Source organism: Rhododendron vialii, chromosome 10a, assembly GCF_030253575.1.
Source record: "Rhododendron vialii isolate Sample 1 chromosome 10a, ASM3025357v1".
In the NCBI taxonomy this organism is placed as follows: Eukaryota; Viridiplantae; Streptophyta; class Magnoliopsida; order Ericales; family Ericaceae; genus Rhododendron; species Rhododendron vialii.
Window position 1 is genome coordinate 16,600,378 of NC_080566.1, and position 16,405 is coordinate 16,616,782.

General features: G+C 39.6%; 1 long non-coding RNA gene across 1 annotated transcript; it reads right to left on the minus strand.

Annotated features, from left to right (window-relative positions):
* Positions 1–9,062: 9,062 nt before the first annotated feature.
* On the minus strand, positions 9,063–10,543 carry LOC131303729 (uncharacterized). Its single transcript, XR_009192162.1, has 2 exons — positions 10,332–10,543; positions 9,063–9,118 (listed from the first exon to the last, which is right to left on the minus strand). It is a non-coding gene; the product is annotated as an uncharacterized LOC131303729 (long non-coding RNA).
* Positions 10,544–16,405: the final 5,862 nt, after the last annotated feature.

Sequence of the window (16,405 nt, forward strand, 5' to 3'; positions counted from 1 at the left end):
ACTTTCTGCACATGTGGAATGAATAGCATGATGAATGCACTATGATGTATTAGGTGGTGGTAATTCTAAAAATTACCAGCAACTTTGTTTATCTGTATTGTCCAATAAAGGCAGCTAAATTGGTATGCACAATAGTTGATAAAAACAATCAGTAATTTACTTTGGTAGCTAAATTGTTACAACGCATAACTTATAGTCTATTATAGGTAGATCCTCATCAAGCATCAAATATTTAGAGGAACAACGATATGGCTGAATGAATCTTGGTCTTTGAGGTAGAATTGCTTTTATCCAGGTCTTAAATGCATAAGCAATGTCCCACTCAAATACGTCTCCGAGCTCATATAGAGCTGAGTATTTTTTCACAAATTCAGTATCAGCAATGTATCTGTGTACAACATTATCATATGGTATCAGCAATTAGGTAGTAGACATATCTAGTATCAATGGATCCTGGAAGCTCCAAGATTCGAAGGCACACAAAATGTGTACAGGTATCAGCCAAAGCATCTTCGTAGCTCAAAACCATATATAATAGAGCAGGGTCCTTTCAACAATAAGAAAATATGATGATGTTATTTTAATTTATGGAGGTGATTATGTATGTAATAATATGCACGAGAAAAGGCCAGTGTTAGCTTTGTATCTCTTTAAAAAATGACCACAAATTTCAAAGCAATCAAAAAAAACTAAAGTTATGAATGTTGATCGACAATAACCAAAGGAAGTTAATTTGATGCAATGTTTCAAAAGTAATTAGAAGAAAATCACGAATAATGCAAAAACACTACCTTTTTGAGGTTTTGACCCAGCTTTCTGGTAGCTCTTTGACCTTACTTTTATCGGACCATTGGAGGAATCTTTACTTTCCTTAATCTGGGAAAGCTTTTCATGTGAAATAATAGCACAAGAACCAAAAGCTTATTTTCATTTAGAAGTGGAATAAGAACATATCATTATGTTATTCTAATATTGACTTTATGTAATTAAGCAATCACATATTATTATCTTATTCTAATAATGATATCATGTAACCCAACGATGAACTTACAGTTTAAGAAGGTTAAAGCCAAGGTAAACCCAATGTTGAAGAGTATTGCAAACCCAAGTAAAGCACCAAGTCTTAGCCAGAAGAAATATGCACTAAAGTTAAGTCCACGGCTTTCAAGTGTTTCTTTCTCTATTGTCATATTCTCTGAAAGTGTCAACAACAAAAAATAAATAAATAATAGAATAAGCGTAGAATGAATAAGCTGTTATAGTGAAGAAACCTAGTGTTCTTTCCATATTGTTGACTATCCAATCAACTGAGACATTTGTTGCCATTGTTATTGTTGAAGTTGCTAATTGTGGTAACTGAACATTGATTAATACTATGTAATGGCCCTATACGTATGCGATTTTGGAACAATGAGTGAGCCATTGTACAGATGATGAATTAACCACTGTATGAGCATGAAATTCACTTATCATAACATAAAAAAGAAGGAACTTGCAAATATTGTTAATTGGAAGGCGCAACAAATCTTGCATCTAGGTAGATACTAACATTTTGCCCTCTTGGAGCAAGAAATTCGTTTACAACAAGGCCTATCTCACCATAACTCAACGGAAAAACCCAAAATCCCCATTTCAACCAAGTTGGCATAAAGTCTGCAAGCAACAAGAGGTTTGAACTTTGTTTTCCTCAATAATTTTCCAAAACTCTAATTTGAAAGGTAATGAACCTTACCTTTTGGGATAACGAAGCCACTGAATGAAAAGGCAGTTAATATCAACAAACTACCAACTGCTATAGAAGCAACCATGGTACTGCAAACAGATGCCACAAAACGAAACATGGAAATTGCAACAAAGTGCACAACAAAAAGAAGAATCCACTGTCGAAAGAACCTAAGATACAGAGGGATGGTAGAAAGTCAATCCCAGTAAGTTTAATATTTTATAAGGAGTGTGTGTGTACACGTGTGCATGTGTGTGGAAGTACCAATGAACCTTGTTACCTAAATGTGTAATCAGTGAAAATTGACCTTTTTTTATTGTTAGTTAGTTGTTTCAAATATTTGTGGAAAAATAAAGGGGTAACTTCCTCCAATCAATTTCATACTTAAAGGAATACACAATATATGTCTAGTACTAACCACACAGGCTCAGGACTGTATCCTATCACATAATAAGTAAGAGAACTCCAAATCAAAGCTTCAAACAATAAAAGAGGAACCTTGAGAATCGTGGACTGGATTGCGTATGACCACACTAGATAGAAGTATAAGTCTCTCTGCTTGTAGAAGACAACAGGTCTTGTAACAATCATGAACAACTCCGAAAACCCATAAAAAAAGAACCATGAGAGCAAAGAACAAAGCACCCAAATAATTGTTTGCATGAATGACATCAACACCCATCCAAGTTCTCAATAACAAAGTCATTGTCATTATTGCTATGATAACAATATGCAAATAAGAAGAATTGAAGCTAAGAAAATATCCTAAAGCTAGCATTTGATCGGCTATTTTATTCACACAATCTTCTAAACAACCTCTAGTGAGCTCATATGAGTAATAAAATTTCTTTGGACCTGGAAGATTTTTTAATAATTAAATTTTGCTTACATCAGCTATGAAAGGATCTTGCATGAAGCCTACTAACTCAGAACTTATAGGTTTTTCTACTAATTCTAAACGGATTTTGGTAATATTCCTTATCTTGTGTGTGCATGTGTGCATTAGTGCACATCATCCAACAATGACTTCCCTATAACCCATGCTTGCCACTATACAAATCCATCCCTTGCTTAGCCACTTGAATCTGGAAAATGTGAATCATGTAGTGCTGGAGAACATGGAAAATGTGAAGGTACTAAGTTTTCACATTTTTTGTTGTTTATTACTGGTGATCACCCTGAAAACTCTGAAAGAAATGCATTCACATGCTTTGAGGTTGCAGTTTTACGGAGTACCACTCAAGTTTTGTTATTGTTATCTTTCAGGTCATTTCGAGTATATCGAGTTAGCGATTCCTATACATCATCCTTCCCATGTGAGTGAGCTAAAGCAGCTACTTAGCTTATTCTATTTAAAGTGCCTAAAGACGGAGAATAGGAAGGCACTCAATATTCTCAATTTCTTTTAGCTTATAGATTTTGTTTTCCTACCTATCTTTTTAATCCTTGAAAATGAATAAAAATGAAACGGTAAAGTTTTTCCTATTCTGTGCTAAAGACCTATTCCGTGCTAGAAATAGTGCATAAACCTGTAGGAATGATTAGAAATTGTAGACATCACAGAGCATAGAGACCACGAAATTGGCCCTCACACATCTGTCGTCTTTTGGAAATCAAATTTTAGTCCTAGAAATGCGACCTTTTTTGAGTTTTCCCTAGAGCACTGCTTCGTTCGTCGATATATCAAATAAGATCACCCCAAGCGTAGGGTATAAGCGTCCAATTGAAGCATAATAATCCGGAAGACCGGAATCGTACCCACGGGAATAATTAATATGGCTTGGTTGGATTTGTAGAAGTAAGCAAGGTTTTCGGCTTTTAGGCAGCCAAGTTTGTTTTACGTTTGCAGTGGAAAGTAAAAAGGCTAAATTAAAAGCGAATAAACTAGGATAAAAAGCAAGTTAGGTCTCGGAATAAATTAACAACCACGGCTCAAGTTAAATCATATTTTCACCCAATTACACGGTTCAAGATACTCAATTAAGGTTCCTAAACCGGTAGATAAGATGGTTCAATTACCAAGCTAGCTCTAGAATTTATTTAGTAAATACCTCGAGCGATAGAGCTCCAAGCATCATGTGTGGTAAGTAGGCGATGCTCTTACCTACACATGATCAAGGAGGTTAACACCTTAGCAATTTGACAAATAAACCCGAACCCCACATCAATTTTCGAACCAAAGGTTTAAACTTTATGGTGAAGAATGCAATTTCACTCGAGCCATGAGGTGCTAATCACTCCATGACCTAACCTTGGAAAACTACTCACACATATCTATAAAGATAAGAGCAAGCAAAAATCTACTTAGCATAATTGAAATAACAACACTAGAAGAAAATTAGATTAAATGATAGATCGGAGTAGCGGCTACAACTTTAATGAAGACTACAATAGCAAAAACTAATTAACTAAGGCAAAAAATTAAATTTAAAGAGCTGAAAAATGAAGAACAATTCAAAAAGCAAGTAAATCTAGGCTAGATCTAAATTATGCAATCAAAAAAGTTGTTTGTACAATGTGACATCACGCCTTTTATATTCTTCACGGTACGCGCACAAAATATTCCTCAAGATGCCTTGAAAATGCCATCCGAGAGCCCTCGGTACCGATAGCAAACACCATAAGGAGTAGTACTAAGCTACTCGGTACCAATAGACTTTAATAAATGATATCGATATCGAGGCAATTGAGGAGCTGTTACGTAGAGTTTCGGTACCGATGGACTGCATTATGCTTTATCGATACCGATCAGCTTATTTGATCCTTGTTGACTGCCTTCGAACCCATCTCGGTACCGATGGGAATAATCAATTGGTACCAATACCGAATGACTATCTTCAGCACTTAGTTCTTTGTCCTCTTTGAACCTTGAATATCTTTGACAAGCTTTGAACTTTAAAACTTCTGAATTTGAACGATTTCTCTACAAAACAATATTAAACTACCTTACAAACAAAAGTAATTAAAAATAACTAATTAAGCAATTAAATTGAACTAAAACTAGATAACTAGCTCACCCTACATTGCATTATCGGGTGCTTATCATCCCCCCCCCCCTCCCCCCCCCTTGAGGTTTGCTAGTCCCTAGAAAATAAACTACGGAAAATTGAAAACTAACGTCCTTGCAATCCATTCCACTATCATAACTTAGAACATGCTCAACATTGTAAACTAACAAGAGTTCAATCAATCCGGCTTTTTATTTCATTCCTACAATTCAAAATTTCAGCATCTAACTAAACAGGCCAAGCATGAAGCAAGTCTACGAGCAAGCTAAAAAGGTTTGTGTCCTCAAACAAGGGGAGGATAAGGGACACAAAACCTGCGAATTCAGACTAAATCATATCCCACGAAGAAGTGCTTTACCAACAGGCAACAGTGAACAAGAGATACTATGCCTCAACAATGAAAGCACTTTATTCAATAGAATTATCAACTGATAGATGAAAATCGGATAGCGACGGGAAAGCATACCATGCAACTAACTATGCAAATATCAAATAGTCAATCGCAAAGGAATCCATGCGCGCAAAGGATCAACTAAGGTCTTTTTTTCAGCTTGTAATGACCTTGGTTACAAAGAATAGGTTAGTAAAAATGGGCGACGGTCTATTTCTAGGTTGGTTAACTACCCGAGTGACCGCCGCCAACACAAAATGAACCAAGTCAAAGGCCAAACCGGCCAAACCAATAAACCAACTACTAATAATGTGCAAAACTTAACTATGAACTGAAATGCAATCAAAACAAAAGGATAGAGTGGTTGGCATGTCAACCAACTTAGACCCCGACCAAGTAAGGGGATTTTCCAACCACCTACTCACTACCTCCTCACATCATCATACCATCACCTCAATCAGCCAATTCTTCACTCTCATACCCTGCAAAATCATCACTGACTTCCCCCTCACCCACTGGCTCCGGATCATATTTCACCACGTGCTGCTGCTCCAGAATCAATGTCTGTCAGGCTATCTCTCTCCTCTATCTCTCCTGTTCCCTCATAATCTGTCTCCTCTCAGCCTTCTCCTTTCTTTGCGAATTAATTAGTGCAACCCCTTGACAAAACAGCTTCTTAATCCAAGATGTTTGCTTTTCCTTTTTGGACGGCATTGTGGTCAAATAATCCCCCTTTTGGACTTGTTTATCCCTTCGGGCAGGAGTTCGGGACAAACTCTTCTCATCGAACGTGCCATCAAATGGCCCTGGTGAAAGCTCTTCCAACTTCTCATACGCCCACCCCTTAACTCCTTTTTCTTTGCACAAACTAGTGATCATACAGGGAAAAGGTTTGCTGGCAGTAATCAACATATTAGCTCTAAAATCTCGCAACTAAGTGAAAATGAACATTGCCCAATCTATTACCAAATCATTTGTCATGAAAGCAAACAGAAGTTCTCCACTTTTCCTAGTTGGTTTATGCTCTGTGCCTCGAGGATATAGATTAAAATGGATAACTTTGTTCAAGAATCTAACAGAAGCTTTGAAATTACCAGGTACATGGGGTACTGTAGCCAATGCGGGGTCAATATAGAGGGTTTTATTCACCAGTTGTTCATCTAACATCTCATCTTTTCTAGGATAATTCACCAAATCAGGAGGGGGGCGCAGAATTTTCAAATATTGAGCAATGTCATCGGGGGTAATCTCAACATCAATACTCCCTACCCGAGAACTAATTTTTACAGTAGGGTCATTCTCCCAATCACCTTCAGGTATTTGCATATACTTGTAAAACTCAATAACAACATTCTTATTATATCCAACTAACGGTTCAGTCCAAAAGTGCAAACCTTTGCGCATGATGTAACGGAGGCCTATGTGATCAGGTTTGAATTTTTTGGCATCCACTTGACGCTCATTTTTGAATTTTCGACTATCAAAATTGCCTTCCCAATTTCTCCTTTTGTCTGCTACAATCTCAGCCGGGGTACGCCTCCTCTTCCTACTTCGAGACCCCGAAGCTTCCTCCGGCTAACTTTCCTCCTCCTCTGCCAAAAAATCATCATCCTCCTCGATCTCCGATTGAGAAGGAACCACGGTGCGCTATCCATTTAATCCTTGGCATTGAAAGCAAATAAGGATTTTGGGTTTTTATTTTGGGGATTTTCAGATTAGGGCTAGGGTTTATGGGATTTTTGAGTTTTTGGATGGATTGGGTGAATGTAAGGAGAAAACAAGGTGGTGGTTGGATATATAGGCATAAAATAGAAAGAAAATAGGGATTTATGTGGGAAAATAAGAAAATTTCAGATTTGAAAGGGGAGAAGCGGGGTTTACCTTGATTTGGGCTTGGAAGGCTTGAAATAGGTAGAGAAATGTTGAGGTTACTTAAAGAAGATGAAAGATTTGAGGGTTTTGGGTGAGAATATGGGAGATTTGGTGGGTTGATTGGAGGTTTAGGGTTAGGGTTTTGGAGAAACGACGGTGGGTAAGAGAGAGAGAGAGTTGGGCTGTGGAGGGAATGAAGATCTGCTCTGGATCGAAACTGGGCTGACTGTTCTGCTGCTATAAACCAATCGGTACTGATTGACACTATTGATTCCCATCAATGCCGACTGCTTTAGATCAATCCCCAGAAATCACTTCGCTACCGTTTGACATTAAAACATTCTACCGATGCCGAACTGTTTTAGTTGCCCCATTGGATAAGCATCTCGGTACCGATGGAATACTCCCCTTCCTACCGATGCCGAAGCCCTTTAACTTAGAAATTTTGCCCTTCCACAATTTAAACCCAGAGATTCCAAAAATTGATCCAACACCCCCAAAACACCTTTGAACAATGAACACACATACCAACAACCCTCCAAACAACCGGTTGCCTAGGTTCAAGCAAAGAACGGGAAAAGACAGGATGCAAAGCAGGACGAGGTGACACATATGTGGTGTGATCATGCAAAGAATGCCTTGTATCCTTTCCTAAGTGTGCTTTGGATTCCAAAATGATTGAAAATCGACATTCAAACACAATTAGAGATGGACATGCGATTATTCTCCTAACTACAAGCATGTTTATTGAAAGATGGGGATATGGGCCAAAGCTTGCTCAAAAACTTTACTCAAAACCTAAACCATTCAATTGTCAACTAAGCATGCGAATTGAGAAGCACAAAATTCTTAGGATTGTTACGAACTCTTGCCAACTAACAATTATTGAGCATGCAACAAGTCATGAAAAAGAACTAAAAACCGTGACAAAAGGAAGAATTGCAAGTAGAAAGCTTTTATTTATTTATGAAAATTTTGTATTTTCTCATTTTTTTTGGATTTTAAAATTTTAATTGTTTTTGGATTTTTCAAATTTTCCACAAAAATGCAAACAAATAACACATAGCTAACCCCTCCCCCCAACTTAAAGCGATGCTATGCCCTCATAGCATGAAGAATAAGTGCGAAGAAAAGAAGAGTGAGCGAATGTACCGTCCAAGGGGAATGTCAACCCCTAAATACCTCGACCAAGTTGGAGGATATCATGTCAATGTCTCGTTCCAACCAGATTAGATGCTTCCAGGGTTTACTCCTTTGGTTCTGCCAACTCGGAACCATAGCTAGTCATACTGGGCCATATCCAAAGCTTTATCGGACTAACAACCGTAGCTCGTAGCCACACCCATGCTTAGGGCTCCTGAACGCCTCACTCATTCTGACTTTAGGCCCAAACTACCAAGGCTGGTGTGGTAGCACATAAACCCTGCAGAAGACTTAAGAGAACGACTTTCCATAAAACAATTGACATTAGTAACACTAGCCTGTGTTATCCGGCTTCAAACAAAACAATAATGAAAAGACAGAAAATACAGAAAACGTGAAGAAAACACAATGAAATGCAAAACACACAAATGAACACCGCCCGATCTTCACGCAATCTTACGAGTCATACTTTTCTTCCCATTTCTTACCGGAGGGGTAAGAGATGGGTGGCTATACTAGACCGTCGAAAATTTGTTATGCTAGCGCCCGTAATAAAATTTATCGCTCGACCTCGCCAAACAATCAAGTTCAGCGTCCCCTAGGATCAAAACAAAGCAAGAAAAGATACAACCTAGCGTGCACTCCAAGAAATATCAAGCCTCACCCACAGACCTAAGCTGCCACCGATTAGGGGCAATTTCGGAAAGCATGGATCATTAACGATAAACTATTACCAAGAAGAACTAATGAAAGCCTATCACAACCCGCCTTTTATTACAAATAAACTCCACAATACACTACTTTTTATACACATCTAGGCCCCGTTCTTTCAATATCCAAATTTACCTTACCAAAATAATATTAAAGTTTACATGCCTCATGCCACTTTACAAATAAATATGTACAAGTATCCGATTAAGTTCAAAAAAAAAGAACTAGAACATATCCATGATTCTTAAGCCTTCAGATCCATCTCGAAACCTGAAAATTTTGGGTTGCAACAACATGAGCCACAGCTCGTGCAGGAAATACGCTAAATGAAAAGATATGAACATGCAAAGCTTGATACACAAAATATACTCTTTTTATATATAAGTATTGAAAAGTTTTTCATGCTTTCTTCTCTGTCAATATTTACAATGAAGTTATAAAGTCTCAATTCAAAATCAAGCCAACACAACAAAAATAATCTATGCAGTATATTAAGCGTTTCCAATTTTTCCTTCCCTTCAAATGCTCAAAAGAATGCTATTAAACCACGAACTCAAATCAAGTCCTGAATAAAGGAAATTACCCATAAAAGTCGATACGGAAAATAACAAAGCTCATAATAGAATAGCCAACCAAATCGAATATCAAATTTACTCAACACGGAGACATAATATTATATGAGTTGCTCACCGATGCAATCACCAACCAACCATGCTAGACGTCTCCAGCACATGCACTTTACGGGCTACTAACCCGAAGGACGAAGCAACCTACCCCGTGCGGATTTACGGACTTTCACCGACGGCGTCACAATTGACCCAGTAGGTTTATAGACTTTCACCGACGATGTCACAATTGACCCGAGTTCCCCGGTGACCCAACTCAAAATCCTAAAACTATCGTATTCAAAAATATCTCAAATACTTGGCCTTAAAGCCCTGATCAACTAAAGCCAATGGAAATTCCTTGAATCAATCGCCCAAATTCATCAAAGTAAACCACTATAGAATATTCAATCTAGTCTCCAAAAGAACATTAACTATGTACAAATATTCAACAAGTGTCCAAAGTCACATATCGAGAAATTATTTACACAAGCCTACTTTTACTATACTAGGTATAGGACAAAAATTCCTTACTTGCATATCATCGAACACGTGGACTGTATAATAATAACTACTTTTTATCCAAACACATGGGGTGCAAAATTATGTCCGGTTCATGTCTCACATTTAAGTCCAATGAAGTCTCATAGCTTTTTACTTAGAAAGCGAACTCACTCATACGAAGACTACAAGTAATATAGCATAAACCAAATCATAACCATGAACAATCATAAAAAACTCTAACAATACCTCATGTATAGCAAATATACACATAACCTAGGGCTAGGTTTATAGTATGATTACTTTACCATAAATTTGAATTATTGCACACCAAGGCATATACACACCCATATTTAATCATTGAGCATAAATCCTACCTCAAGGACTAAAACCCCCAAAATATTGAAATCTCGAAATTTGACCGATTGAAATTTTGTTCGGATAGATGGGCAGCCCTTTGTCCGTAGATCACGTTTTCTTCTTGCCTTGTTGTGAGATTCACAAGCCTTGACCTTTGATTTTGCATTTGAACGATGAGGGTTTGTGTTATTGATGAGAGAGAAAAAGAAACACGAAGCAGACGCAGGGAAAAAGAAAGAAAATGGGGGTCGGCACCCTCTCTGATCCAATTTAGAGTTTTATGTATAAAAATTACACTATGCACCCTTTATTTACTTGGGCACTCTCTAAAGTCCCACTATTTAATAAGTAGTCTGAACATGATCCCAAAGTACTAAATAAAAATAATTAGCAACTAATCTAAAAGATTCTCAAAGTGGGTCCCTCAACACACTCGCCCTAAGGCTTACGAACTCAGGTCGCACGACGAAACATACGCATACATAAAGAAATCCATTACTCATAAAATTATTTAATTATAATTCCACACACCAACATTAATAAAATAAATTTAAAATTAGGCATGGGTCTCTACAAAGCCCTTTTTACACTAGAACGTTGGTGAAATCTTTTGCATGTGAGGTGTCTCCAAGATTTTATTCAAAACAAGAAAAACATAACATTACAAAACAAAACATGCATAACTAAACAAAACATGGCAAAACAAGAAAGAAAAACAAATATGTACAATATATACAATTTAATATCAAAACTCGGAGCGTCAAAGTCACAGCTAGACTCCGCCAAACAATGAAGTCCAGCATCCCCTAAGATCGTAACCAGGCTAGCAATCAAGATAGAGCCAAGTGCGTGAGCACGGGAATATCAAGGCCAAACCCAAGGATCCATACCGCCCCCGTTGGGGCTAATCTAGAAGACGTGAGTGTTTTACTGTGAATTACTCCTATCAGAAAAGCTAATTAAAGCCCTATGTCACTGATATCAAATTTTTGCCCTTCGAACCGGAGCTGGGCACACGATCCTTCTTTTAGTAGCGGCGTGCGAAACTACATATACCCAAGTCAATGGTGGGTACCCCCTACCCAGGGGCCGGGTCCGACAAACAGTTAAGTTCAGCGGTTACGCTTTCGCTCACTGTGCAAATATAATGAAAACAAGCTAGATTAACGGATCGACCATGTAAACTGGATCGATCAACTCCTCATCCGGTTCTCCAACCTCAAAAATACCAAGGAATGGTTTAAGTTTTTGACCATTTACTTTAATAGATTTACCATTAATTGGATTCAAAACATCAACAGCACCATGAGGGTAAACATGTTCAACAACATACGGGCCAGCCCAACGAGAATGTAATTTACCAGGAAACAAATGTAGCTTAGAATTGTATAAGAGTACCTTTTGGCCAACCTCAAAGTCTTTCCGGTGAATTCGCTTGTCGTGGTAGGTATTGATTTTTGCTTTGTAGATGGCGGCGTTGTCATAAGCATCTCTTCGAATCTCTTCAAGCTCGTTGAGTTGGAGCTTTTTGTGCCCCGGCGGCAGGTAAACGATAATTCAATGCCTTGATTGCCCATTATGCTTTGTGTTCGAGCTCCACCGGAAGATGGCATGCTTTTCCAAAAACCAAACGATACGGCGAAGTTCCCAAAATGGTCTTGTGTGCGGTGCAATAAGCCCATACTGCATCGCTCAAACGAAGACTCCAATCTTTACGGTTCGGACTCACCATCTTTTCCAAGATATGCTTGATTTCCCTATTTTCCAGTTCTGCTTGCCCATTCGTTTGTGGATCATAAGCGGTGGAAACCTTGTGAGTGATACCATACTTCTTCATCAAGGCTTCAAAGATGCGATTGCAAAAATGGGTGCCTGGGTCGCTAATGATAGCTATTGGCATTCTGAAGCGTGACAAAATATTATCCTTAAGGAACGCCACCACCACCTTGGCATCATTGGTATGTGTTGCAATTGCTTCAACCCATTTCGATACATAATCAACTGCCAACAGGATGTACAAATTCTCGAAAGAAATAGGGAACGGTCCCATGAAGTCAATGCCCCAACAATCAAAAATCTCAACTATTAGAATGTTTGTTAGTGGCATTTCATCCTTCCAAGTCGCATTTCCAAGCTTTTGACAACGTTCACAAGTGACGCAAAAGTGATAAGCATCCTTGTGCAAACTTGGCCAATAAAACTCACATTGTAGCACCTTGGCGGAAGTTTTCTTAGATGAGTAATGGCCTTCACAAGCTTTCGAATGGCAAAACTCGAGAATTCTCCGTTGATCTGAATCTGGGACACAATGGCGCACTATTTAATCTTGGCGATACTTGAAAAGATAAAGGTCGTCGTATAAGAACATCCGTACTTCATGAAGGAAATGACGACATTCTTGAGGAGACCAATGCGGTGGTAAAAGACCTGTAGCCAAATAATTCACAATGTCAGCAAACCATGGGGTACTCGAAACGGCCAGCAACTGTTCATCCGGGAACGTGTCCATAATCGGAAGACTCGAAGTAGGATCCTCAAATTGTAGCCTCGATAAATGGTCGGCTATCACATTCTCGACACCCTTCTTATCCTTAATGGTCAAATTGAATTCTTGGATAAGTAAAATCCACCTTATCAAATGAGCTTTGGCATCTTGCTTGGTGAGTAAATACTTAAGAGCAGAGTGATCCGTATACATGGTAATAGGAGCACCACAGATCAAGTAAGACCGAAATTTATCAAGAGCGAACACCACGTCAAGTAACTCCTTTTCTATGGTAGTGTAATTCATCTGCGCATCATTCAACGTCTTGCTTGCATAATGAATCACATAGGGATGTTTGTCCTTCCTTTGCCCCAAAACAGCACCTACAACATAGTCGCTTGCATCACACATAAGCTCGAATGGGAAGCTCCAATCTGGCGGCTGAACGATTGGAGGAGAAGTGAGACTAGCCTTCAACTTGACAAATGCTTGCTCACACGCGGAGGTCCATTCGAATGGAACGTCTTTGGCAAGAAGATGGCATAAGGGTCATTAGCTCAACTCGTTACTCGCCGTGCTTTCCGGACTTAGTCATTGGTATGCCATGTATTCTGCTCCTCGTAGCCGTTTATCTATAATCAAGGGAAGAAGCTCGAAGGAACTCAGTTCAATTCGAGCGCAGCGCTAAAATGGGACATTATATCGGTGTAAACGGGAGAATTTGACTTCCTCTTTCATGGCTTTCACATTATCCAATAGTGATCATAAGTGGTCAGTAAATAGCAAAGCTAGGAGGACAACCAATTTCAGATCCTCCAATTGATGATGCTAGTGATTCAGTTCCAGATATGGTTTCAGTTCCATTTGCATTCTTCCTTGTTCCTCCGCTTTGCTCTACAGAGAGGGAGGGATGAGCGGGACGACTCAGAGATTGGACTAGCATTACTATACTTCCAACGTATTGCTATTTTTCGCTTTTACTACACCCTCGTCATCGTAGTAGCTGAGTCTTGACGTTTTCGGGAGTTGGATAATATAGAGCATATGGTGACTGCATTATTATTTTTTCAATGCAACCCGGCAGCGTGGCTATGATTCGCCCTTTATTCGTTGTATTCTGGACTTGAATTTCAATCTAATGAATCTTGCTCTAAAGGGGGAATGTTTATTCACGGCATTGGATAGCCTATTTGCTATCATGATGATAGGCCCCTAGAGAGACTAGTTGGCAAGATGGTGCTCTTCTCATTCGATCTAAAGTCGACAACCAATAGGTGGCCTTTAGTTTTGATGTTTGAAATTATGTGCTATCTATTCGATAGGTCGTTTGCATCATCGTGTATAAACTCATGTCTTGCAATAAACTTATTAAAAATACCCTTTGTTAAGGGTCAACTTGAAGTTTCTTTTGTTGCCGGGCAGCCTCTCGGATACTATTCGTCTTGGCCTTTATTCGCCTTATGACATCATTTTGTGGTGTGGTATTGTGCAAGGAAAGTTCATCAGGAGCCTTTATTTACTGACTATGCCGTCTTAGGTGATGATGTTATCATCGCCGATGAGGCTGTAGCCAAGGTTTACAAAGACACCCTTTCCGAGTTAGGTGTGAGCATTAGTCCTCAGAAATCGCTCATCTCTCGGGAAGGGGCGGGGGAGTTTGCCAAGCGGTATCGCGTCCGAGGAATGTCCGTGGACTTTAGTCCCGTATCTGCTAAGGCGTTGAACAATTTCTTCAACCCATAAGGGCTGCTGGTACTCAATGAGAGGTATTCGATTCGTCGATTCTCGACTATGTGCCGTGTGGGCGGAATGGGCTACCGCGGTTTATCTACATTATCTCACCGCAGATCTAAGCGCTATGCGCGATTGTGGTCAATGTTTACCAAGTCTATGTTCTCCAACTCTCTTGAGTTATGGTTAGGACATGGGCGCCCCTTAAATCCTTATTGGAAGGGCATCATGGTCGATTATCTTCGAACCCAGATCTTTCCAAGGGATATTAAGATAGCACCGGAAAGTATATTCTTATCGCCTCAGGCGAAAGATTTACAGGAATACAAAGTTCTTCGGTGGGTCAATGGTGTAAGTACATACACTGGTACTCAAAAGTCGCGTTGTCTCCTGATGTGACCCTTGAAGACTTCTTCGATGCTCCTATTGTAAAGGATCGCTGGCGGATTCTCGCACTGGACCAGGAAATGGTTCGGTTCGGGCATCTGTGGCCCCTTTATGATATGGTGTCTGACAAGGGTCTAGATCCAAAGGTTCCAATCCTTGATTCTGCCCTTCGAAAGGAGTTTGGCTGTATGGGGAACGTAATGGCAGTTCTTTCTTGGTATTGGCTTCGGGACTAATTCAACCGAAGTCGAGAAGAGGGCTAGTAGCTTTTTGAACCTCCTAGCTCTCAACGGGCCATCAAGTATCCTGCTTTGACTGTGATTTCGGAGCGAATCTTTTCAGAGCTTGAATCGGTTGACTCGCTTTCGTGAAGAGAGACTAGCTACTGAAGGCAGCCACCGAGTTGCAACTCTAGGGTATCGAGCAAGCAAGCCGAAGGAAGTACGTAGAAAAATAGAAGAAGGGAGCAGCAGTGACTCGAGTCCGGAAAGAGCTACTCGCCAAAGCAGTAATGGGCCATCGGGTTATAGCTTTCGAGTTCCGTTAGCCGATTGAACAGTAAGTTTGTAGTGTATAAAGCAGCAAGAACCTCGCATTAGGGAATATGTACTCGTTATTGTCTTTGAGTCAGGATGAATTGCGCCTGAAAAAACATGAGTGAATTGAGTTCGTGAGCGACTGAGTTGTGGCAGCTAAGCCAGCTAACCCGCATGCAGTGGAGTCTATAAATAGTTGTATAAGTAGTAGTGCATGAAGACCAAAAAGATCCGTACGAAACCCTAATGGGGTCGCCCAGCATGACCAAAAACGAGGATTGAACCTAGCATTTAGAGGAAAGCTACTTCAACCCAATCACTGATAGAGGAAAGACTACTGGCCATTCTTAAACAAGTTACGTGAAGAACAGGCGAAAGAGACTCAATACAACTCTTAGGAAAGGAAGAAGTTGCGAGTAGAGAACTATCAGAGAGGTTTCCACCTTCCAAGAACAAAGGACTAAGAACAGTAACATAGAAAGAAGAACGGCAGTTGGGGGTTACCTTAGGCAAAAAGAAAGACAAATGGGGCTTACACAGAACTGAGACAAGCAGAGCACATTCTAGAAGGGCAAACGAAGGAGGAGGAAGGTCATTCATTATTGAAGGACCGAGAAGCTCCACCGAATCTAAGTTATCTGATGCCATGATCCAGTTCCAGACAAGATGCTTATTAGATCCAGAACCCTCACCCGATCATAACCACTAACCACTCAAGGGAATGGAATGGACAAAAAGGTCTTTCTTTGACCGGGAATAGAGCGACTCTTACTAGATTTAATTAGAGGAAAAGGAGAGCCTATAAGAGAAGATAGGATAGTTGCTTTAAGCATGGAAGGTACGTCCTTGGCCTAGCTCCCCATTCCTTCTCATTCCTTCTTATTCGACTTCCAGGAGGAAGAAAAACCAGGAGCTTCCTTAACGATACCGAGAAAAAGCCTAATCCTGTTGG